Below are 27,735 nucleotides of genomic sequence, written 5' to 3'. Positions count from 1 at the left end.
AATAAACTCCTGTAAATAATCTGAACCACAAAAAACTTACAAAGCTAGATAGAAAACAGTGGAAATGTATTTGAAGTCGATTCAATTAAAAGTAGTTTAAAGAATGACTTTTAATCCGTCTTTTCAATAAAAAAAACAACAACATAGTTTTTAAAATATAAATAAATTACAATAATTATAAAAGTTTTCTTTTTTAAATAGTTGTCTGTTAGTTTACTCCTTTGAACAGTTATCTCCCTTGGTCGGACATTTTTCTTATAGAGTTTGCTCTGACTCGACACCGGCAGGTTGACCGGTGTTTTATTCTCCAATTGTAGTCAGCAGCTTTTCTAGTACTGTCTTTTATCTTCTGTTGTCCTTCGCCGTTTTAAGCCATCTTCGGTAAGAAACATTATATATACCCTTCTTAAAGACACTTTGTAATACTTTTAATGTTATATATATATATATATATATATATATATATATATATATATATATATATATATATATATATATATATATATATATATATTATTTCATCTTAACTACGACCTATTTTTTATTTTCTTTACCCACATGTCCGACCCCCTTACTTTTAGTTGTGTTGTTCATTTCCTTACGCATACGATTCCCCATTCAGCCTCTTATCTTTTCTCTTTGTGTTCTTAACATTTTTCTATTGGTTTTGTTTCTTTCAGTTTCCCACCCCCCATATCTACTCTCAATATGTGTGTGTTAATTAAAAGGGTTAAAAACATAAACACATCGAACTTACTAGGGAAGATTATAACATCCGGTGAATGCCTGAAAAATATTCAGTGAATAAAATGTCGTTTAGTAAATCTTTATTTGTATTTTAAACTAAATATTTTATCGTGGTTTATTTTCAGATTTGTTTTCTGCGAATTTGCTTGTTTGTCATCTTGAATGTTAACTTGAGCTTGTAAAGTCAATCACATTTGAAAAATCGTTTCCTTATAAAAGCAGATAAAGTTAATCGAAAGCAGATTATAAGACAAAAACGTAAGTATTACTACATGAATTTAATATAGATTTTTGCGCATTTGCAGAATACGTTAAAATGTAAGGGAGATAACTACATTTACTAAGCGAATGATCCTAATGAAAATGTTGATTTATCGTTGAACGTTTTTCGCTGTCGATTGTTTTTTGTATTTAATACTGACTTAAACATAAAAACAACTTTTGTATCGTTTACCAAAGAAAAATTATCTTTTCACGTTCGGAATGTCTACTACATGGGAACGTTATTTTAAAGCTCCAATTATATAAACAGCATTTTCGTCTCGCAAATTAATTTTGTAAATTTTATATGTTTTTAACTGTTTCACAAGTTTTAAGTAAAAAAAAATTGTCTTGTTTTTTCAATTTTTTTCAGCTGATCATTTTATATTTTTTCGGGTGTGCTAAAAACGAATATATACTTCAAAAAGTGGCACAGAGAATTACTTTTCATGATGTAAGGAAATTACTTTTTCAAAAAGTGGGGATCAGTTTTCTATATAAATTTAATGTAAAATAAGCACCCACTTTCTGGCAACGTGGTGATAATTTGTTTTATTTGTTTTCTTGGCCTATCTGAAAGCCATTTTGGTAAATTGTTATTTACTTTCGACCATAACAATCTCCTTTAACATCACAATTTCTATAGGTTTTCAGGAATGCTGAAAACGAATATCACATTTAAATTTGCTGCAAACAAGTACGTATCTGGATATTAAACATTGTAATTGTTATCAGTGGTGGTCAATTACGTATGCACTAGCACACACAGAATTAACCACCACCGATAACATTGCTTTATATTTGGAAAACTACTTGTTTGCGGCAAACATATGTGTGCACTTGATCAAAACAACAAACCTTACAAATAACTTTGACTAAATTAAAAAATAATTATAATTATTAAATTACAATATTACAGTTCTGAATTTTTTAGATGAGAAATAATTTTTTGTATTATTTAAATTATTAAGACTACTGTTCTCATCTTGAGTGTTATTTATTGTGCAAACATTGTAAAAATAACAATTAAGATGAGAACAATAGTCCAAATAATCCAAATTATATGAACAAAACAGAATATGTTTTTTTTCTTTACATGTATTTTTTACATGTTGAAAAATTGTTTTTGTTCTTCCTTGCAATAATGGAAATTCCATATTTACTGACCAAATTATGACAGTACACTTTAACTTTAATTCTGCTTTGAAATGTTATGGTGACATAAAATTATATTATTTTGTACTTCGGGGACATTATCTGTGATAGATGAAAAGAAAGTTTTTATAAATGGGGCTTTCATAAGTAGATGTTTTGAATTTGTGTATGGAAAATTATATGTGTGTGTGCTTCAAAGGATTGGCAATGTAACTGATTTTCTCCCGTGTGTATCATGCACGTTATATTACAAGAAGGTTTGTTTGTGGATAGTTGAATTATATATATATGTTTGTGTTATATATGCAGCAATTAATCTAAATTTGAGCATTATATCCCTTGTTTCTTTTTTAATTTATTTCAACTGCTTAATTCCTCTTGTTATTTATTACTACTGCTGTTAATACATCTTTACTATTGTTATAAACTTTTATTTTTCTTCCGGTTATGACTGAAGCTAGCCTTGTGTTCATGGAAATTAAGTAAAAAGCTCTTATCCCTCTCTTGTTATTGTATGAACTTTTATTTTTCTTTCAGCTATGATTAAAAGAACGTGTGTATCTTTTAGATCCCTAGCCATGTGTTTGTTATGAAATTTGCTACATGTACAGAATTGGCCACAATTGATAACATAATGAATTGGTCACCACTGATAACATGAGGAATGACATTGATTAATATTGGGAAATTTAGTTTAAATGTAATAAGTATTCAGAAAACATGTTTAGTTTCAGTTTGATTCATTATTAATTTTTATTGGTGTATGACTGTTTTATTGTTTATTCTTATTATTTATTACTACTGCTGTTATTTACTTTAAAATTGATACTCATTATAGGTATTGGTTGTCAGTCGTAAAGTGATATGATCACTGTTAAAATGGGCCAATATTTTATGGGAAATGCTACTGATATTCTTAACCAAGTGGATAGCATTTAGATTAGCCAGTATGATTGAGCAAGGCTTGATTGTTGGCTTTTGCTGGTTTTGAGTGTCAGTGTATTAAGTTAAGCGAGAATGATGGAAGACAGAAGATATTTATTCAATTTGATATTCGTTCAAAATGACTGAGTAGTGTGCTAGGGGAAACAGCCAATCATTTATTATCATTTTCATGCATTGCTACAAGTGAAACATATGTTGCACAGTCGATTTTTCATCATCCAGAATAAAAAACTTGTACACTTTGTTTTTGTATAAAGATATAAAAAATATTTTCTGTTATTTACTGCCTTATATGAAACGTGCATCCAGCTAGACATGGAGATGTTGACCAGGAGATGGGTGGACGGAGCCATGCATGTGCAATGTTGATTACACATGCATAAACCAGATCTACAATCTTAACATCTAGAGATTTTTTTTATCCAAGCCCTCTATTATTTTTTCCTAGATTTCCAAATGGTATCCCTTACCAGAGCGATCTGTTGTTGGTCATCACCAAAGTGAGGCTTTATGAGGCATTTCTACCAGGGAAAGTCATTATCTTGGCTTGAATCCACAGTGCTTGACAAGAGATCAACACAAATATTGTCATTCCTCTTCATGTACTGTATGGTGCAGTTATAGCCAGTCATACTCAAAACCAACATCTGTATTTTCCTATTTTGTATAGGTGAGTTTAATAAATATTCTAGGGGTTTGTAATTGGTATAGATGGTGAACTTTGCAACTTATTAAGGGCATCGGCTGCATATCTTTAAGTTCATGGGATAAGAAGTAAATTGATATTTCAACCTCTTTATTCTCCCTCTGATCATATGACAGACATGCCTCAATCACGTACAACCGGTAGTCTTTCTCAGGACTGGGATAAGCCAGTATAACCACATCTGCAAGCTTTGTTTTTTAGGTTATAAAAGATAAACTGAAATGTGTTGTCTCATTGAAACTTCACATATTTCCACACCAGGCGAACAAACAGCTCGCTGATCTCTGAAACTCACACTTTATGGCTTTCAACCTGAGGTTGTGCTTACGTAAAGTGATTAGTACCCTATCTATGTGAGTTGCCATCGTATCTGAGAAAATTAAAATATCATCCAAATATGGTAATGCATAATCTTCCTGTCCCTGTAAGACTATGGACAATAATTCCTAGATGACCCCAGGGGCATTCGCAAGTTTGAACGGTATCACATAAAAGTGAAAAAAACCTCGATGGCAGATGAACACAGTTTTCTCTTTATTATCCTTACTTAATTTAATCTGTCAGTACTCTGAGTTTAGATCTAATTTAGAGAAGTATTTTGCTGACCCAATTGAGGCTAATATAGTATCAATGACGGTTAATGCCCAGGCATACATTTTTTGTGACTTTATTTTATTCATAAAATGTTTTACTACGATCTTTTTCTTTTACTAATAACACTATCAAACTCCCCGGTCTATTCAATCTCTCAATTACACATATCCCCATCATTTCTTTGCTTTAGCAGTGTTCAATACATACATCTCTGCATGTGTTCATGCATTCCAGTATACGCATTTCCACCGTATCAGTTCTGCTGAGATTGCTTATTGACTATTTTAAAAATCTGCTCAAGCCATGCGTATATGCAGATGCTGGTGTTTTAACATAATTTTCTGTGCTAACTTAACTTTTGATGACATATGGGTATCTTTTTTCAGAGCTATATACTCTGTCGAATATTCTTATCGACCTAAATCGAAGTACATCCTCATTTTTCTATGTCCTATTCGATCTCTCAGTTTCACTTGCATAACGTCATCTATTGCCATGTCTACCAACTTTCATTGCTTTAGCAGTGTTTGATACACGCTTCTCCATGCATTTCAATATTGATATGCATCTCCACCATATCAGTTCTGCCAAAGTCCTTATCCTCCATAATGAACAAACATCTATTATGTGTCATCAACATATCAACTTCTAACTTGAATTCTTCAGGTACTTTTATTCCTTTACAATTATTCTCAGGAATCTCATTCTTTTCTTCATCAAGCATGGTATACTTGTAATGTTACAGGTCACACTTCACTTAGCCATTTTGCAAGGTGACTGGTTTGTGTTGTTATAAGCAACAGAAACTTACGAGCCCTTTTAACCTTTACGACTACATTAGCTACCGATACTCTGCTAAGATTGCTAATGAATCCACTGATTATTTGTTCTATTTCATATTCTAATCTTTGACCATTTCTAAAACTTACACGAATCATGAATGTATGCAAATGCTTGGGTTTTAATATAATTTTCTGTGCTAACCTAACTATTGATGACATATGGGTATCTTCTTCCAGAGCTATATACTTGTCAAATAATCTTATCGACCTAAATCAAAGTACATCCTCACCTCATTCTTCTTAAGCAAATTGCGGTGTAATATCAGACTTGTGTAAAGAACAAAGAAGTCCTGGTGAGTAGACTGACTTCCTTTCCTTACTCTCAATCGAACGAGCCCTTCTACAATTAATGGGGGACGCATTAGCTTGTCTTAAACTAACATTTTTACCACATAGTTCAGGTCCTGTGTAAATGCTTTAAAAACAAAATTACTAATACCTCTGCTACAAGATTTCTATAATTCTTTCCCTCAATTCTAGTCCAAAAATAATTTGATGCACCAATGTTACCCCCGTGCATCAGTATGCCGTTATTCAGTAACACCTAATTTTCATTACTCTAGCTTTTAATACTAGTCCCTACTCTATACTTTGTTTCCTCTTTTACATCTGTCTCTATATCTTGAGAGACTGGACCCGTAACCTTAACTAGAATTTGCTGTCCTGTGTAACAAACCTCCATGGGCTTGTCTTCATACTCCTGGCTTACGTTGAGCCAGATCTCCATTTAACTTCTGCTATGGCTTTCTGATAAGTTTATTGAATAATAATAAATAATAATAATTTCTGATAAGTTTTTTTGAAGATCTTGTAGCTAATGTCTCATTACAAGCAACTATCCCACTATATTGTTTTACATGAGTGTTTATAAATTGTCGGACTGAAGCCTTTATGGTTAGGAGAGCTGATATTTCCCCTTATTTCCGTGCTCTGGTCACCCTAAAATACTACTCTACATGATCCACTCAACTCCTGTAAATTTAGTGATCTTGTTGCTGACCCAACTGATTTTAATAAAAAAAAAATACAAATCCAGAAAAACTGTGGACAAAAGTTAAAGAGAACTTGGACTCCCTTTCACTAGAGTATTGCTGAAGACTAATTCAAGGAATTCCCAAAAGATTGTAGGCTGTCAAAGGGTTATACAATTTGGTGAAGAGTTATACAATTTTCCGTAGTGCAGATTTTCTTTATGCCTTCAGTATTTTAAGTTCTTTTTAAAATTTATGTGAACACTAAGATACTTCAGTCAAATATGAACAGGTAAAATTATAAAGAAATAAAAGATGAATAAAATGGGGTATAGGTTTTTTTAAACTGTTACATTCAATTTAGCTTAAATTGAGCATAATTTACAGTTTTTGAAAAAATGACAAGTGGGGATGTTTTGAGTGCCACTATATATATATATATATATATATATATATATAGATAACGTCTAGATAAAATCTTCTTAAATTTCATACAAAGATTGTTGCTATGCTCTGGTCACCCTAAAATACTAATCTACCTGATTCACTGTGAACTTAATGATTTTGTTGCGGATCCGACTGATTTTAATAAAAAATTACAAATCCAGAAGAAATTTGGACAAAAATTAAAGAGAAGTTGGATGCCCTTTCACTAGAAAATTCAAGACTAATTCAAGGAATGCCCAAAAGATTATAGGCTGTCAAATTGCAGAAGGGTTATATTACTAAATATTTACTAGTTAATTGTATTACTGTTGTATTTGTGTTGCAGTAATGTTCTAAAACTATATGAAGATACAATTTTTACGTAGTGCAGAGTTTCATTTTGCCTTCAGTATTTGAAGTTATTTTTTAAAATTTATGTGAACAATATGATACTTCAGTAAAATATGAACACGTAAAATTATAAAGTGATAAAACATGAATAAAATGGGTTTTTTAAACTGTTACATTCAATTTAGCTTAAATTGGGCATAATTTGCAGTTTTTGAAAAAATGACAATGGGGATGTTTTTGGGTGCCACTATATATATATATATATATATATATATATATATATATATATATATATATATATATATATATAGTAAAAATAGTGATAAAATCTAGATAAAATGTTCTTAAATTTCATACAAGGATTCGTGATGCTTTGGTTAGCGTACTTGGTAAAATTCAGTTGTAAGTTACATACTCCTGAAAATTGAAGTTTCAATCATCACTGGGATTGAAAATAGAATTTCAATTTTTTTTACTCAGTCGTTGCTACCAAATCGAGAGCTTCTCTCATGTACTAAATAAAGGATTTCATACAGATATCTAATTTCAAGAGAAAGGTTCCCAATTTCGGCAAAATTCACCTGAATGAGATCGGAAGTAAACTAGAAAGTTTGTGAATATCACACCCAATGAGATCGGAGATAACAGATACGTTGTATAAATAACACCATGATGAGCACAGTATTCTGAAGAATCCACATAATATAAATAATCAATCTTCATCTCTAAAATGAAGTAATGTTAATATTTTTAGTTAAAAGTTTGAAAATAGAAACAAACTAGTTGAGTTAAATAACAAAAATTCCATAAACCTTTACTCATTTTCTTTTTTTGAATTTCATTTAATAAAAATCAACATAAGAAATTCAATTTTACCACATGAAATATATTTTTTCAAATTTATTTTATATTTCCAGGATATGAAGCAATGAAAAGAAATTCATTAATGGATAACAAGGACATCTCTTCATTGATGATTTAAAATGGTATAAAATTTATATATATATATATATATATGATCATATAAATTTTCTACAGTCAAAATTTACAAGCCTTCCTTCCATCAAACATTACATTGCATATACATTTTGTGGAATCAAATGCAATCAAGGATCTTTCTTTAAAAAGTTTTAAATAATTATATATATATATATCAAAAATAGTGATTACGTCTAGAAAAAATGTTCTTAAATTTCATATTACGATTGCTGCTAGGAGTGATGATGCTGTTGTTAGAATACTTGGTAAAATTCAGTTGTAAGTTAAATACTCCTGAACATTGAAGTTTCAATCATCACTGAGATTGAAAATAGAATTTCAATTTTTTTACTCGGTCATTGCTACCAACACGAGAGCAAATGCTTCTCTCATGTACTAAATAAAGGGTTTCATACAGATTTCTAATTTCAAGAGAAAGGTTCCCAAATTCGACAAAAATTCACCTGAATAAGATCGGAAGTAAACTAGAAAGTTTGTGAATATCACACCCAAGATGAGAAGAGTATTCTGAAGAATCCAAGTAATATGAATAAACCATCCTCATCTCTAAAATGAAGAAATGCTAAGATTTTAGTTAAATGTTTGAAAATAGAAACAATGGTTAACAATATTCAATAAAACGACTAATTTTCGTTTTTTTGGGGGGGGGAAATTTCATTACTGATAGGTGTTTTAGATATTTTTAATTTAAAATTTAGTTTAATTTAATTTAGATATTTTTAATAAAAATAATATAAGAAATTCAGTTTTACCACATGAAATATATTTTTTAAATTTATTTTATATTTCCAGGATATGAAGCAATGAAAAGAAATTCATTAATGGATAAAAAGGACTTCTCTTCATTGATGATTTAAAATGGTATAAAAATTTATATATATATATATATATGATCATATAAATTTTCTACAGTCAAAATTTACAAGCCTTCCTTTCATCAAACATTACATTGCATATACATTTTGTGGAATCAAATGCAATCAAGCATGGCTGACAAACCTCATTCTTGTGAAGTATGTGGTTCTTCTTTTGCATGGAAGTCAGATTTGTTGAGTCATATGAAAACACATACGGGAGACAAACCACATTCTTGTGAAGTATGTGGTGTGTCTTTTGCACGGAACTCAAATTTGTTGACTCATATGAAAACACATACAGGAGACAAACCTCATTCTTGTGAAGTATGTGGTTTTTCTTTTGCACGGAAGTCAAATTTGTTGACTCATATGAAAACACATACAGGAGACAAACCTCATTCTTGTGAAGTATGTGGTTTTTCTTTTGCACGGAAGTCAAATTTGTTGACTCATATGAAAACACATACGGGAGACAAACCACATTCTTGTGAAGTATGTGGTTCTTCTTTTGCATGGAAGTCAAATTTGTTTGATCATATGGCAACACATACAGGAGACAAACCACATTCATGTGAAATATGTGGTTCTTCCTTTGTACAGAAGTCAAATTTGTCGAGACATATGAAAACGCATACAGGAGAGAAACCACATTCTTGTGAAGTATGTGGTTCTTCTTTTGCAGAGAAGTCACATTTGTTATATCATATGGCAACACATACGGGAGACAAACCACATTTATGTGACGTATGTGGTTCTTCATTTGCAGATAAGTCACATTTGTTGAGTCATATGAAAACACATACAGGAGAAAAACCACATTCTTGTGAAGTATGCGGTTCTTCATTTGCAGAAAAGTCAACTTTGTTGAGACATATGAAAACACATACGGGAGACAAACCACATTCTTGTGAAATATGTGGTTCTTCTTTTGCGCGGAAGTCAAATTTGTTGCGTCATATGAAAACCCATATAAGAAACAGTACCTGATTATTTTTACAATCCATACCTCAACATTGTATACCAGCTAGAACGATCTCTATCCCGAAAATGGTCAACCAGTTTAATCAAGTCTGTTTTAAATATATGAGAGATTTAGAAACAAGTCTGCTACGGAAATCACTTATATAGTTGTTTTAAATACTTTAGAACTTCCATTGCAATAAATTGGTAAAATGTGCTAAACAATATCATTACAAGTATTTTCATGATTCATTCATCAAGGACTATATGAGGAAGGTTTTATAAACTGGCTTACAAAGAATGTCTCTGCGATGATTAGCACAGAATTATAATGAATTCTTAACATTCAATTAGAATGTGATAACAAATACTTCTAAGAATATGAGTGATCTCAGCAATGACACGTTTACCAGAAGTAGTGTGAGCCATTTTTTTAAATTACATTTTCACCCCAAGCAAGGCACATTGGAGGTCATTCTCTAGTGTTTCTGCCATTTTGTTAAATGTGTTTATTTGGTTTCCTGTCATGCCTGTTATAGAGCGTGGTGTCATCAGCATATATACCCATCTCACAGACAATTTTGACAGGGAGGTCATTTATGAATATTAGGAATAATAAAGACTCATGGATAGACTCTTGAGGTACTCCCGCATTTATATCATATTGTTTAGATGTACGACCATGGAGGACAACCTGGGTTTTTCTCTTATCCAAGAAGTATTTAATTATGTTAAGGTCCTGGATATGACCTTAAACTATATCCGATGGTGAGGGCCCAACTTGCGGGCTTAAATGCCATTGCCGACCCAGAGAGGTAGTACCTGTTAGGGTCCCAACTATGGGTTAAATAGAAACCGACTTGAAAAAAACAAATATATTCTATTAAAAAATGTTTTTTTCAAAATCACTGGATTCGGCATTAAATAAACTGAAAAGGGTTGATATATCATAAAACAAAAACAACCAATAATTGAGGCTGAAGGTGGATACATTGAATAGATGTCAGCTCTACTACATAATCAAGTTACCTGAATTTTTTTTTTCAATATAAGTTTAAAAATAAAGCTGTAGTGTTGTTTTCTTTAGGGCGACAAATTTATCGTTTAACCTTGTATAATGGTACTATCCTTTATGTGTAGAATCCTTATTCCAATTTTAATTATAATCCTTTAGATAATTGTGATTTTAGAAAATGTCTAAAATTTTAACTAAGGGGGTTCTTAGAAGGAATTAAATTTAATTCGTCTACGGATCAAATTAAATGCAAATCTGAAATATTTTAATTTTCAAATAAGTGTCCATTTTATCCCCACCTTCAATCTTTAAAATACTAAAAAGAAGCTGAAATTTAAGAAATATTTACGAAGTAATATCTGATATCTAGGGTTAAAATTTCATAAAAATCAGGGGCGTCTGAATTTTCACAACGGGCTCCATTGTAAATAGTGCATCTTCTCCAAGTGATAGCTGGATACTCCACCAGACTAGATGCATTCTGTCAAAAGGCTAAGATATATCTAGAGCTATCGCTCTACCCTCTCCTGCACTGTGCAGTAAAAGGTATATACGTTCAGAGATTACAGTTAGGATATCTGCTGTGGAACGGGCTTGCCTTAATCCATATTGTTGGTCGGTCAGAAGCTTAGCATCTGTAAGGTGGTGAACTAGAGTTTGGTTAATTTTGGACTGAAATATTTTGGCAAAAAGTGGGAGAAGGCTAATGGGGTGATCATTTTATGTGTCAGTTCTTTCACCAGAATTCTTGAAAACTGGTACCACAGAAGCAGTTTTCCAGCAGACAGGAAAGCAAGATTCATTAAGGCATTTGTTGTAAAGTTTGGAGAGAACTGGAGCTACTTTGGTAGCGCATTTTTTAATAGCACAGTCGGGTGAGATCAGGTTCACATGCTCTTGAAGTCTCAAAGTTTTTATGATAGCATGCATCTGAGAAGAGGTGATTTTCAGATCGTCTAGTGTGGCGTCTGTATGCAAAGGAAAATCAAGGGGGTTAGCAGGATCCAGTGTGGAGTTCAAGGCAAACCGACTGGCAAGCATACTATCCTCCTTGGTTGCTGAGCAAACAACCTCATGATTGTTGGATAGTGTGGGAATTATTGATTGCCCATTGCTCTAGGTGTTGTCATCCAAGACTGGAGAGGTCTCCCGTCCCTTAGGTTTAGTTTCATGGTTTTTTCTTCTAGACGGATTACCTGGGAAGCTCTACTAGATCCCTCAGCACCGAGAGGGTTTGCTCTGTGCCTGGGTCATAATCCAGGTATTTCTGCAACCCCGTTAATGTTACTGGGTTTGTTTGTAAAGGTTATATATCTACTGAAAAGTTACATTCCTCAAAGTGATTTATGATTCATTGTTACTGAAACGGGACGAGTAAAGTTCATGCAGTGGAAGCAACTCTATTTGCAAACATGCTTGTTAGAAAGGAGTTATTATATGGTTTAAGATTGTGTAAATCTATCCATGTAACGATCTTTAACATGTTGAATACTGAATGCCACAGCAAGTTCTGGGAGCAGCAGTTATATATGTCATACACCATCCATTATTGAAATGTAACACAATGTATTCATTTAATCTGTAAATGATCAATAACATGTTTTAGATTAAAACATTTTGGATTCTTTTTTTAGATTTGTAATATTAAGATCTAACAATTTCAGCGTTACATACCGAATATGTTGAAATAAATAATGAAACATTTTCATACATTATAGAGTACTTTCTCACTTTCCTGTATAAAATTAAATATATAAAAACCAATATTTATTTCTACACTGTTATTATATTATATGATTAACAAGTCCATTTTAAAGTTTTAAATTGTACGGAATTACGTCATGATTTATTAAAAATCATATAGTTTAAAATACATAATCTAACATTAAAAATCATATAGTTAAAAATACATTATTCAAACATAATTTCAGAAAAGTGAATGCTATATAATTTTGCAGCTACGTGACTAGAAACGGAGCTGTTAAACCTGAGATAATTATATGAGGCAAGAAGGAGAAAGCAACAGCCTCATAAAAATTACAAAATACCAGGGTTTATGTTCGACATAGAAAAACAACTGGAATCTTTGGTAAATCTCTATTCCAAAAATTATAGGAGCAAATTAAATTTGACAAAAGAATTTCAAAAGCTACCATATATCTGGTAAAGCAGGTACAAGAAAGATCCAAACAATTGTTCAAAAACGTTAGAATCTTTAAATGATTGTTCAGTGGAAATGTATGAGATAAATGGTGAATGTCTGGCATCCGGTAGGATGCGCCACTACGAGCTTAAACAAAAATCAAATAAAAAAAGAAACAAACCTAATTTCTGTGACGTATGGGGTTCTTTGCATAGAAAGAACATTTGTTGTGTCATATGCAAACACATGCGGAACACAAAAAAAACTTTAATATAACATTCAAATATTTATGTATTTCATATAGAGTTTAAGTGTGAGCCCAAGCTAGGGATCCCATTGATTTCTGAGAACTTTGAATGAAGAAATTAAAACAAATAAAACCAAAGTATATGAAATATACTAACTGGCTTAATAAAAAAAAATCCTAAGAAATATTTAGACACAATGCATAGAAGGCCAAACTTTAGCAATGAGAACTAAATTGATAATTTTTTTAAACAGTTAAAAACCATATTCTTGTGTAATAAATCTGTGTTTCTCTCTCAAAAACGATAGAAAATATTTTGATTCTTTGATTATGTTTATAATTGTCTTTTAAAAACAGTTTTTTATCATGTAAACCTTTAAATTTAATAAATAAATAAATAAAACGTGTATTTTATATCGAATATGCATACCTAAATGTCTATTAAAGGCGTTAGCCTTTATCATTGTTGTTTTCATAAAAATGTTGATTGCGAAAAATATGTTAATACTAGAAACGTTAAATAGGTAATGACTTTAGCCAACTTCCGTTTGTCTGATAGAGTAGAAATGTTGCATATGTAATGATTTAAATCTCTATGAGTCATGTAGCAAATTACAACTCTGAACTAATTGTTCTTGATTTACAAGTGTTTGAAATTAGTTAAATTGTCATGCATTGATCAGTTTTATTTGAAATCACGCACACCACAGGAAACTCTTGATGCAATTTCTTGAGGACAGGATGGACTGTTTATGTTATAGACGAGCCTATCCTCATGTGTTGGTGATTGAGATTGAAGCAAATGATTGCAAGTGAAAAGACGAAACATACTGATATATGATAGTGAATTAATGCAGATTTATTTACATAATGAATATCGTTGAGAAAAAAGGAATTAACGTTACTTGTGAAGTATTTTGATGAGAGACTAGGCTGCTTAGTCAGGAGGGCTGGTTGGCTGGTCATGCAAACTGAAGAGTGTTTTATCACATGTTGACTGATTCAGCAAAAAAAAGATAGAAATATACAGAACAGGAAGTGATGTGGATGTGTCGCTCTCTGGTTACCAGAGTTAAAGGGCGATAATCGAGTTAGCCTAGGAATTTCAATTCCCACAAATTATAAGAAACGATGTCATATTATTCTTGTAAACTCTGTTATTGTGCATTCCAATATGTCATGAAATCTCTAGCAACAGGACTTAGATCTGGTTGTCCTCCATCTGTCATTGATGAGGCAACACTCAACTATGGGGAGGCTACTTTTTTTGAAGATCCACGCTTGACTATTCGCCAAATCACCAAAAAGTCATGATTAGTGCAGGAACTGTTAAAACTATCTGATGGATTCCTAGGTTGCTGACAAATTTTCAGAAGCAAAAACATATTAAATACCATACTGTACCAAAGCAATATTCACTCTAGATGTGTTAAACCAATGTGTGAAATCAGAAGCACATAGGTCCTTGAAATTCTTTCCCATGCACTTTCCTTAATTTTCGCATTTTCTACAAAAACTGTCTTCAGAGATGCATTAAACGATGCTATTAATATATAACTCTGTGGTGGTCTTATATAGAAAAAATATTATGTGCTAATTTTTGTTGTTCTTCTTATATGAAAACATAGAGCAGTGCATTAGAACATCAACAAAACCGGTTGTGTCAACGATCGTATTCAACTCACCGTCGACATGACATAACATTTGGTATTAAATTATTTTCTAGCTTCAATCTTTTGTTAAAGTTGCGAAAACATGAAATAAAGTTAAAATGTTAGAATAGACATTTCCATTAAGTTAACCTTGGATTAAATAATTTTTATCTGAGTTTTTATTTTTTCATGTAATTTGACATTAAAATTGTGTTTCATTTTATAATCACCATTGCTAGATTAGTTGAGGAAGAATACATTGTGATGTGCATATTTATTATAAGGGAAATAAATTGAACATTAATGCATAGTACGGTCACCAGTTAGCAAGTACTAATTAAAAGATAAACATATTTTTAATGAAAAATTGAGGGAAACGAAATTTTATAATAAAACATGTTTATATCTACAATTGTATAAGGATATAATAATAATATAATAGTTATTTTCAATCAAAATCGCAAAACTTTGATAGAGAAAGCAAAGTAATCACAGCACTTAGATATGTATAAGTCAGTATATTCATAGTGTGAATAATATGCACATGTAATTTATATATGTATGTGTGCATGCATTGTGTATGTGTGTTGATTTACCTTGTCCTTTTTAGGTCGTGTATAGCTGGGTGTTGCAATTCATTTCTGTCCCCCCAAACTCTCACTAATGTATAACAATATGTGGGTTACATGTAGATATGTATGTAAGTTATTGAATATTCCTTTTTGCCTCTTTGCCTCCTTCGGTCAAGTGCAAAGAGAGGGTTGTTGTTTAGCACAGATTCTTGGGTATTTCGGCCTAACAAGCTTGAGAAATTTGCAGAAATTTGTGTTACCCAGGGATCAATTACATAGAGGACATTGCAAAGGTTTCTGCAAAGAAGTTGGGTTCCCTCTATCAAGCTAGAAGACTACTCACATCTGAGAGTATCCTGTACGTCTACAAGGCCACCATTCCCCCCTCATGCATGGAGTATTGCTGCCACATCTGGGCTGGGGCACCTACCACTAGTCTCTCCCTCTTAGAAAGGGTCCGAAAAAGAGTTGTCAATCACATTAGTCCCACTTTATGAACTAATAATTGCAAGACGCAGCTATAAACGGACTAAAAAAACAAGGTAAATCAACACACATACGCAATGCCATGAACTCACATCCATATATTACTTATATGTGTATATTATTCGCACTATGGACATATTGACTTATGTTACACACACCTAGAGTGAATATTGCTTCGGTACAGTATGGTAATTGGCGCGTTTTTGCTTCTGGAAAGTTGTGAGCAACCTAGAAATCCATCAAATAATTTCCACAGACCATGCACTAATCATGACTTTTTAGGCGATTTGGCGATTAATCAAGTATGGATTTTCAAAACGATAGCCTCGCCATGGCTGAGAGTTGCCTCATCAATGACAGATGGAGAGCAGCCAAGTCTACGTGCTGCTGCCACAGATTTCATGACATGTTGGAGTTAAGAATGACAACGTTTTACAAAATAATATGATGTGATATTGTTTCTTGTAATTTCATCAAAAGTTTCCTTTTCAAATAAGGCAACTGATCACTGCATGACACTTGACAGGCTTCATTTAACAGTTAACTTATTTCAAACACTTGTAAATCAGGAACAACAATTTGTTCAGAATTGTAATTTGCCACATGGCCAATAGAGATATATGCGTATGCAAAATTTCTACTAGGTAAGACAGATGGAAGTGGGTCATGGTCATTATTAAGTTGAGATTTGTAATTTGATACATGACCCATAGAGATATATACATCTACAAAGCTTTGTGATTACTTGGCTTTCTGTACCAAACACATCTTTTAATAAAAATGCTCAGTTTGAAAATAACTATTATATCCTTAGAAAATTGATATAAACATGTTTTCCTCAATAATTCATTAAAAGTTCTGTTTATGTATTAATTAGCACTTGCTAATTGATGGCTGTAATATTCATTAATGTTTAATTTATTTTCTTTATAATAAAAATGTACATCACTCCGTATTCTTCCTAAACTAATCTAGCAATAGTTATTGAAAAAACACAATTTTTAAAACTTTAGTTAAAATAATGAAAATGTATATTCTAACATTTTGTCCATTTTATTTCATGTTTTCGCTACTGCTTACAAAAAGTAGGGGGGCTAAAACTGATGACAAGTGCTTCGAGGACAGACAGGTGGAAATTAGTTCTTTGTGTAAAATTAACATTTTGTTCATTCTATTTAATGTTTTCGCTAATTTCACAAAAGAGTTTAAGAAATGATTTAACACCAAATGGTATATCGCTGGTGACTTGGGTGAGCATATTTAAATGATTTCGACATGAGAGAAGTTGTAAGGAACTAAGTAGAAGTACATCCCATACAAAGTATTTTCATCCAATAATAATCGATCAATAAATGGCCTCTCGAATTGCATTTGTAACACACTGTCCATTGCAAGAACTTCCTGCAGTCTCTTCTCATGTGTGATCCTATACACGAACTAAAAAGAACAAGGTGAATCAACACACATACACAATCTCATGCACTCACACACATATATTACTTACATGTAAATATTATTCACACTATGAACATATTGACTTATACATATCTAAGCTTTATTATTACTTTGCTTTCTTTAATAAAGAACACTGTTTGAAAATAACTATTATATTCTTATAAAATTTTCATTAAAAAATCTGTTTATGTTTTAATTAACACTTGCTAACTGATGACCGTAATATTCATTAATGTTTAATTTTTTCGTTTATAATAAAAATGTACGTCACAATGTATTCTTTCTAAACTAATCTAGCAATAGTCATTGAAAAAACACAATTTTGTTAACTTTACTTAAAATAATGGAAATGTCTATTTTAACATTTTGTTAATTTTGTTTCATGTTTTCGCTACTTTAACAAAAGAGTTTAAGAAATGATTTAACACCAAATGTTATAGCGCTGGTGACTTGGGTGGGCATGTTTAAATGATTTCGACATGAGAGAAGTCATAAGTAACTAAGTAGAAGTACATCCCATACAAAGTATTTTAATCCAATAATAATCGATCAATAATTCTAAGTAGAAAGATTCGTTCACATAAATATAAAACAATCCCACAAAATATAACTGCTACAAAAATCTATGTCGAGGTTATATATGGCGAATCAGTTTATAATTGTTGAATTTTTCGATATCCTGGTGCTACAACAGTAAATGATAATGCAACAATCTAATTTCTAATATAAGTAGAACAACAAAAATTTCCACAGTTATTAGTTTGTTTTTCTAGATAAGAACATACACAGAAAGACACACCTCTTGCATTATATAAAGCATTTATGGAGATAGTTTTTGTAGAAGATGCAAACATTTAGAAATCAAGCTGCATAATCTCGAAAACGCTTTCCTTTCAAAATACCCTTTCTGGCTTCAAGATGTGAAAATCGGATGATGCAAGGTGATGCAGAGTAAGAGCCTGGCAGAAGATTTCATAGACGTCTATGTTTCTCATTTTGAACAATGTGTGTTGTGCATCGGTGTGATATTTTGTAGGGGGATATTTGCTGAGCTGGCCCAACCTTGATTTTTATAGTTTACATATATTTTCTGAAAACTGAAGCATAATAAACTCCTGTAAATGTAGATACCGGTTTAACAAACCTAGAGTGAATATTGCTTCGGTACAGTATGGCAATCAACGCGTTTTTGCTTCTGGAAAGTTGTGAGCAACCTAGAAATTCATCAAATAATTTCCACAGACCATGCACTAATCATGACTTTTTAGGCGATTTGGCGAATAATCAAGTATGGATTTTCAAAACGATAGCCTCACCATGGCTGAGAGTTGCCTCATCAATGACAGATGGAGAGCAACCAAGTCTACGTGCTGCTGCCACAGATTTCATGACATGTTGCAGTTAAGAGTGACAACGTTTTACAAAAATAATATGATGTGATATTGTTTCTTGTAATTTCATCAAAAGTTTCTTTTTCAAATAAGACAGCTGATCACTACATGACACTTGACAGGCTTCATTTAACAGTTAACTTATTTCAAACACTTGTAAATCAGGAACAACAATTTGTTCAGAATTGTAATTTGCCACATGGCCAATAGAGATATATGCGTATGCAAAATTTCTACTAGGTAAAACAGATGGAAGTGGGTCATGGTCATTATTTAGTTGAGATTTGTAATTTGATACATGACCCATAGAGATATAAATCATTGTATATGCAAAATGTCTACTGGATCAGGCAACGGAAGTTAGTCAAGGTCATTACTTATTGAAGATTCCTTGTATTTAAAAAAACATGCACAATAAACATATAAACAGTTTATAAAAACAACAATGATAAAAGGTTAAAACCTGAAGTAAATATGTAGACATAAATACTTGATATAAAATAACTTTATTGAGATGTATTAAATTTTTATAAATATAAAACACTGGTAAAATGTTTCATTGAGATGTGTTACAATTTAAAAAAATTTGAAGTTGTTAAAACGTTTTATTGTGATGTATTAAATTAAAAAACTAAAAAAACTGTTAAAACTTTTTATTGAGATGTATTAAATTAAAAAACTAAAAAAAACTGTTAAAACTTTTTATTGAGATCTATTAAATAAAAAACTGTTAAAATGTTTTATTGACATGTATTACATTTTAAAAAATAACAAAAACTTGAACTCAGCATAAAGGCTGTATGTTCTTTTGGGTGGTTTTAAAGATTTACATGGGAATAAAAACTTTGTTTTTAAAAGTAAATTATTAACATAATCAAAAAATCATATTCTTTTCTATCGTTTTTGCACGAGAAAGTAGCACAGATTTTAACACAATAATACCAACACACACATATAACAAGAATACCAACACACACACACACACATATAACAAGAATACCAAAATATGGTTTTTAATTTTTTCAAATTTTATTATTTGTGAATGGAACATACTACCAGATGTCAGACATTCACAAAGTTTCAAAACAGTAAAATTGTGTGTTCGCATGTTTGACTAAAGCTGATTTCATATAAACAGAAGAGCTACATTACAAAAAATATTTTCAGTTTTTCTTATTTTACTTTGTAGGGAAAATCCAAACTTACTTGGATAGTATGTGTGCATGCTTCAAAGCGTCGGTTGTGTAACAAAGATATAGAAAGCAGCTTACAATGGTTACATCCAATTGATTTTATGAGTACCATTCATAACCGTGATGCAGAATGTCACCATTTCTATGCAAAAGAAACAGGTGAATTAAAAAAAAGACTAGAGGACAAGTTAAAAGACACTGTGCAAGTAAACTTGAAAAGCGTTTAGTTTTTGAGTTGGACGTTTTGACAACAGAATGTCGAGTTGTGAAGTTAATAATTTTAACAACAGAATGAGTTATGGAGTTAATAGATTTGACAAAAGGGTGTCTTGTGGATTAGGACTTTTTGAAAACAAGGTGTAATGTTTTGGAGCTGTAAGTTTTGATAATATAATGTTAATTTTTTAATTAAAAGTTTTCAAAATGTCGAATTAATCTGATAAATTGAAGTACTCAGAAATCAAAGGGCTTCCTATCTGTGGCTCACACTTGCACTCTATATGAGATACATAGATATTTGTAAGTTCTATTAAAGTTCTTTTGTAGTCAGTATATTTTTGCATATGACACAATAAATGTTCTATGCAAATGTCACCTGCACTTGGTTCACAGGTATATTTGCCAAATATTTTTTAAAAATGCTTTATGTGATTTACGTTCCTCAAGTTAAGTTTTAGCGTTAGAAGTTTTGAAAACAGAGTGCCAAATTTGGATTTAGCAGTTTGGCAACAGAGTGCACATGAAACAGCAAATGTTACTTCTATGCAAGCAATCACATACTTCACAGGAATGAAATTTGTTTTTATTCAATTTTATTTAAGGGCTGATGGTGCATCCATACTTCATCTCATACATTTCAACCAACAAATAATTTAAAATTTCTGTCTCTTTTTGAGGAATTGTTTGAATCTCTCTTGCACTTTGTTCACCAGGTATATTTGCAAGGTAGTGTTTTAAATTGTTTTGTCTGATTTAAGTTCCTCCTATAATTACTAGAATACAGATTTTCTAAAGATTATGGTTTCTTTTCTATGTCGTACATAAAACCCTGGTATTTCGTTGTATTTTTTGTCACTCTGTTTATCCAAATATTACATTATAAATTTGATTCTTTCTCCTTCTTTTCTCATTTTATTATGTCAGCTTTAATTCCTCTGTATGTAGCTGTAGAATTCAATATTCAACATTTTAGAGATGATGTGAATATATTTACACAATCCATTGTATTTCATTGTATAGTAGCCATCCTCAAGAAAATGTCAAATGGCTCAAACTAACTTCTCTGTTGCACAAACTACACTTGTCATGCTGAGATCCTTCATCTTATTAGAAGCATTGGGCATAAAACTTTGATCGTGAACAGTCATTATAATTCTCTCCTGATAATAGTGCCACTATCCTCTTTTAAGCCAGTTTATTAAGCCTTCCATATTTATAAAGTCCTGGGTGAATAAATCCAGAAAATATTTGTCATTGTATTGTTTGGCTCATTTGTCCAATTTTCTGTAATGAAAGTTCTGGAGTATTTTTAAAGACTCGTTTTGGTGATTTCCGTAGCAGAATTGTTTTCTGATTCTGTCACATTTGTAAAACGATCTTGTGCAAAATAGTTGGCTGACAATGTGATAGAGGTTGTCCTACTGGCTCTTGCTTTATGCTGCTGGTATAAATTTTGAGGTATTGATTTTGGAAGATCATCAGATATTGTTTCTCATATGTGTTTGTATATGACGCAATAAATCTGACTACTGTCCAAAGGAACCAGGTACTTCATAAGAATGTAGTTTGTCTCTTTTGTTTTAATTTTATTATCACTTCCTTTTTCCTGAGGATAGTGCATTCTATGGGATGCCAAACATTCTTCTATTAGTTTAGTTACTCCAACCGAGAGATCTTAAGATTCTACCCGTCCCTTTGAGTGCTATTTTTTATATTTCTTTTGCACCTGGTTCTCCATGTATATCCGCCAGATAGTTTTGGAAATTCTTTTTCATTAGCCCGGGTGGCTTCTATAATGACTGGTATGATTGATACCTTCTTAAGATTCCAGTTTCTTTTCGTGTCGAACATAAGTCTTTTGTATTTTATTTTTCACTGTATGATATGGTATGATTGATACATTCTCTGCTCTGTTAAGGTCAGCATAATTAGGGACGCTTACTTCCACTAGGGTTGGCATTTTCTCCCTCTTGCCCCATATCACTATGTCAGTTTCTCTAATATATGTGTTTTTAAATGTCTCAACAAAATTTCTTTTCCATATGTGTTTTCATATGACGTAACAAGGTTGACTTCTGTGTAAAAGAGGAATCACATACTTCACAAGAATGTGGTTTCTCTCCTGTATGTGTCTTCATATGAGTCAACAAATTTGGCTTCTGTGCAAAAGAAGAACCACATACTTCACATGAATGGGGTTTGTCTCCCGTGTGTGTTTTCATATGACTCAACAAATTTGAGTTCCGTGCAAAAGAGGAACCACATACGTCACAAGAATGTGGTTTGTCTCCTGTATGTGTTCTCATATGATCCAACAAACTCGACTTCCGTGCAAAAGAAGAACCACATACTTCACAAGAATGTGGTTTCTCTCCCGTATGTGTTCTAATATGAGTCAATAAATTTGACTTCCATGCAAAAGAGGAACCACATATTTTACATGAATGTGGTTTGTCTCCCGTGTGTGTTTTCATATGATACAACAAATGTGACTTCTGTACAAAAGAAGAACCACATACTTCACAAAAATGTGGTTTCTCTCCCGTATGTGTTCTCATATGAGTCAACAAATTGTATTTCTGTGTAAAAGAAGAACCACATACTTCACACGAATGTGGTTTCTCTCCTGTATGCGTTTTCATATGACTTAGCAAATTTGACTTCCGTGCAAAAGAAGATCCACATACTTCACAAGAATGTGGTTTATCTCCTGTATGTGTTCTTATATGATCCAACAAATGTGACTTCTGTGCAAAAGAAGAACCACATACTTCACAAGAATGACGTTTGTCTCCCATGTTTTTTCGTATCTAATTCCACAAAAATTATATTAAAGTGATAGTATGATTAGATACGCTAATAAAGTTCGATTTAAAAAAAATTATATGAAGAAATTATATTATTATAAACTTATTTAAATTACCAATGATGTAAGGTCCTTCTTCATCAATGTATTTTTTTCATTGTTGCAAATTCTGAAAATATAAAATAAATTTTTTAAAAATAGCGTTTATTTAGTTAAATTGAATTTTTTATGTTCATTTTTTATAAATATGAATTTATTATTAGTTAAATTTAAATTAAAATGACTATAGTTTTAATCAGTACTGGTTTGTTAACAAAATTATTTTTTCTATTTTCAAATATTTTACTAAAATATTTTACATTAATTCATTGTAGAGATGAGGATTGATTATTCATAATTTTGATTCTCATTTTGGGTGTTATTTTTACAACCTTTTTATGTTACCCCCGATGTATTTTGTCGAACTTGTGCATCTTACTCTTGAACGCAGAAATCTATATACTATTCTGATGTTCGTCTGTTTGTTAAACTAGCATATCTATAAGCTTTAAAAGTTTTTTTTATACTTCCGAGTTGATTTTTCCTGGATATATTCGGGTAATGTTTCGGAATAGTTTATTTGATAGCATTTATATTTTATAGAAAAGGCTTGCTCTTTTTAGGAAATTTTGAATAGTTTTGGGGTTATCTTTTTTGAAACGTTCTTAAAAGTTTGTGGCCTTGTAGCAGTGTTGATGGATTTGTGTGAGATCATAGCAGTCAAGTAAAAGGTGTTTCACTGTATAACGTTTGTGACATGGTATCCTTAGCATGGTTTACTGGGATTTAGTAGTTTTTTTTTAAATATAGGTATAATTTGGAAGAGTTTGTAGTTTTGGCAATTGTTCCAGTCACCGCTTAAAACACAAGAGCATGATACTATCATGTACTAAACAAAGGATTCCATTTAAAAGTCCTACATGATTTGAAATTCTATTTTCAATCTCAGAGGATTGAAACTTCGACGTTCAGGAGTAACTTACAACTGAATTTATTTAGTACATGAGAGTAGCATGCTGTGTGTTGTTAGCGATGACTGATTAAAAGTTGTACATAATTTGAGGATTGAAACTTCAACATTCAGGAGTAGCTTACAACTGAATTTTACTATTTATCACTATTTATTACTACATATTATATGTATGCGCTGTTTTTCTACAGCCAGCTTGGTCTCCACTGTTCTTCTCCATCAATAGTTATTTACTTCATCCTATAAAGGTAGATGGTTTCCGTTTTCCATCCATACATATTCTGCCATAACTGATGTTTAAATCTCTCAACATATTACAGCTTTTCAATGTTTTTTTTTCTAATTTTACTGTTAATGAATGACATGGCTCACATTTGTATAATTTTACACATTTACATGGAATCTCTTTGTCATTTTTCCCCATAAGCGGCTTTACATGCACAGCATGTTCTGGAGAGTAGAACCACTCTTGAATACTAATCTCGATGTTTTATAGATCCTTTCAATTTTTTTCTGATAAGTCGTTCATGTATGGTGTACAAACGGTTATCCACATAACATGACAGCAGCATTTAGGAGTAATTTTTATATGTATTGTTATTAGTACATATTGCTTTTGTTCAGTGTTGTAGGAAACAGATTGTTACTTTCTTTACATAATATACATTGTGAGAATTGAAGTTTTGATACTGGTTACATATTTAAAGATACTATATATTATTATTGTAGCGATCAAAGGTAAACGTACCTGCAAAATGCAGGTCATATATATAACACAGATCAAAAAGTAAAAGAAGGAGAGGTCTACAATTAACCATCAATCAAAATATCACAAGCGTGGCTCCATCTACCAACCTCCTGGTGAACACTCTTTATCTTTAGCTGGGCGCACACATATTATCATCAATATCACTAATAAGATCGATAAGAGAAAAATAGTGTTATTGCAATGTAGAAGGAAATGTGGCTACAGGAGGTGGATGGATGATGTAAAGCAGTATTTTAGGGAAACCATACGAGTTGAGGAAGAAAAATGTCAGTGATCCTGTCATTAGATATTATTAAATCACAGAGTATACTATGGTGATGAGCAACATGAGATCACTCTACAAGAGATGCACTAATCTTTTACTTTTGTAAGGGATAACATTTGGAAAGCAAGGAAAAAACTGATAGAGAACTCGGATAAGAAAACAAAGTCCGTATATTTTTAGATTAGAGATCTGGTTTATCATAAGAACCACCAGATGGAAGGCAGGGGAAAGCTAGATGTATGTTGAAAACCATATTATGTAGTTAAAAGACCACATTGGCTTCTCCAAAGGAGTCCACCGAGTCAAATAGCAATTTAGTCATGGAACAAACTGATATCACAATACGAAAGAGTTGACATCAACAGGAAAGCCGGATGAAGAGTCTGATATAATATTGATGGAGATGAGAGTATTAACACGTTGCATGACTTCGAATTATCCCTTATTTGCATCACTTGGATAACACAGACGATAATGGGATCCATTTGAAAAGGCTTAGAGTAGGTTTGGAGTTTGAAAGTGGGGAAAAGGAACAGGTGAGTGGGAATTATTCAAGTTGGGTAAGATCTATATTCTGTTTTAAAGAAAAATTCTCTGCCAACTGTGGAATAACCTGGACTCCAATTCCAACTTAGGGGAAGAACTGAGATGAAGGCTTCAAATGCACAAGGATTACAACTTGGCGTCATGAATGTGGAGTCAGACTATGTTGAAAAGAATGCTTCCAGGCATACCGTTTATAATGAATGAGGGCTTACAAACATTCTATAAGTTAAAGATATACAGTTTCCTAGAGGTAAAATTGGAATATTTCATTTTATTTTCGTATCTTAAAGCATTTTCATGATAACAGAATATAATACTTTTGGACCCAAAATTGACAGGACCGAGCAAAGGGTTAAATAAAAGAAAAAAAAACTTATTAGAAAAAAAAATTAATAATAAAACTGTAATGACTTAAGTTAACAAGATAGAAACGACTCAGAAAAACGAGATCATTTTTTTTCAAGCAAAAATTTATGAATATACACAGGCGGAAAAAAGAAAGTCCGCACTTGTAATTTTTTTCAAAAACTGCAAATTTAAGCTAAATTCAATGTAACTGTTTAAACAAACTATACCTTTTTGATTGGCCGTTTATTCTTCTATAATTTTACCTGTTTATATTTGACTTTTAATTGAAATATTCTAGTGTTCATGTCAATTTAAAAAAATAACTTCAAATTGAGGAGGCAAGTGCTGACTTTGCACAATGTAAAATTGTTACTTAAATGTAACTTTAGGACATTAATGCAACACAAATATAACAGAATCACAATGAACTAGTTAATATTTAGTAGCATAGCCCTTCTGCAATTTGACAGGCTGCAACCTTTTGGGAATTGCTTAAATTAGACTGCAGCAATACTCAGGGGAAAGGGGATCCCACTTTTCTTGAATTTTTGTCCAAAGTTCTTCCAAATTTGAAATTTTATCATTGCGTGGCTGTTGCTTGATGTAATGCTATACGTTTTCGATAGGATTGAGGTTTGGAGATTATGCAGGCCAATCAAAATACGGAATATCAGGCTCTTTCAAGAACCTCTTGACATTGCCAGCTGTGTGAATGGGATCATTATCCTGCATGAAGATAGGATTATCATCCAAATTCTGACCAAAGTAAGGTAGAAAATTCTCAGTCAACATATTAATGTATTTGGTCGAATTATACTATAGGCCCTGGGCCATTGGTACTAATAATGCTCCTACACGAAAACTGAAACTCCACCACCTTACAACATTGAAACTGAGCACCTAGGATTAAATTCCTCATCTTTCCTCCGACGGGCGCATTGCCTACCATCACTGCCTATCCCATTGAATTTGCTTTTGTCGCTAAAAAGAACTTTTGACCAATATGAAGAGTCATGATCTTCATTGCATCTGATGAAGTCCAGACGGCACTTTTTGTTCTAAACAGAAATCATTAGCTTGCGTCTTGCAACATATACTCTCTGATTAAATTCCTTAAATCTGTTCTTGACACTAGAAAGAGAGCACTTTTTAACAAGATTTCACCGTTGTTGGATTTGGGGAGCCGTTTCAAATCTGTTTCTTAGGCTGCGGATCTTAATAGCATTGTCTACATTGTTAGAACTCTAGTAAAACTAGATTTAGGGGCATCATGAACACTGCCCGTGTTTTGGTGCTTTTGCACAGTCTTTCGTACTGTTTTCTCATCACATTTCAATCTGCGGCCGATTTCTCGATTAGATAAACCAGAAAGGTTGAGATTAATGAGCTAACCTGGAACACCAACAATTATGATTAGAGATGCTTTGTTGCCTGTTGGTGGATATTGAAAACTGATTCAGGGGCGATAATTTAAGCTGGTTTTAAGTGAATTTATTGCTGCGGACTTTCTTTTTTGCTCCTCAATTTGAAGTATTTTTAAAAAAATTTCGTGAACACTAGAATATCTTAATTAAAAGTCAAAGATGAACAGGTAAACTTATAGAGAAATAAAAGGCGAATCAAATGAGGTATAAGTTGTTTAAACTGATTTTAAATGTTGTACCATGTCTATTGTTGGTTATTTTGTGTTATAATTGTGTTTTGTTGAGTTAAAAAAGCATATATATATATAAATCTGTCGACCTAGTCCACAAATTCCAAAATTTCATCATGACAAGTTTCAAGAAAAAATGCACGATTAAACC

The 27,735-nt window shown here is 31.9% G+C and overlaps 2 long non-coding RNA genes across 2 annotated transcripts in view; both read left to right on the top strand.

Moving 5' to 3' along the window:
* Nucleotides 1-27,735, top strand: part of LOC145270955 (uncharacterized) — a 110,781-nt gene that overhangs the window by 37,565 nt on the left and 45,481 nt on the right. The gene's annotated exons all lie outside the window — the stretch shown is intronic.
* LOC145271299 (uncharacterized) lies at nucleotides 256-8,106 on the top strand. Its single transcript, XR_013865811.1, has 3 exons — nucleotides 256-381; nucleotides 873-1,005; nucleotides 7,916-8,106. It is a non-coding gene; the product is annotated as an uncharacterized LOC145271299 (long non-coding RNA).

The sequence above is a fragment of the Euprymna scolopes genome, chromosome 46, assembly GCF_053919585.1.
Source record: "Euprymna scolopes isolate OS-2025 chromosome 46, ASM5391958v1, whole genome shotgun sequence".
Taxonomy (NCBI): Eukaryota; Metazoa; Mollusca; class Cephalopoda; order Sepiida; family Sepiolidae; genus Euprymna; species Euprymna scolopes.
The sequence above is the reverse complement of the archived record's forward strand: the minus strand, read 5'-3'. Positions and strand labels throughout refer to the sequence as shown.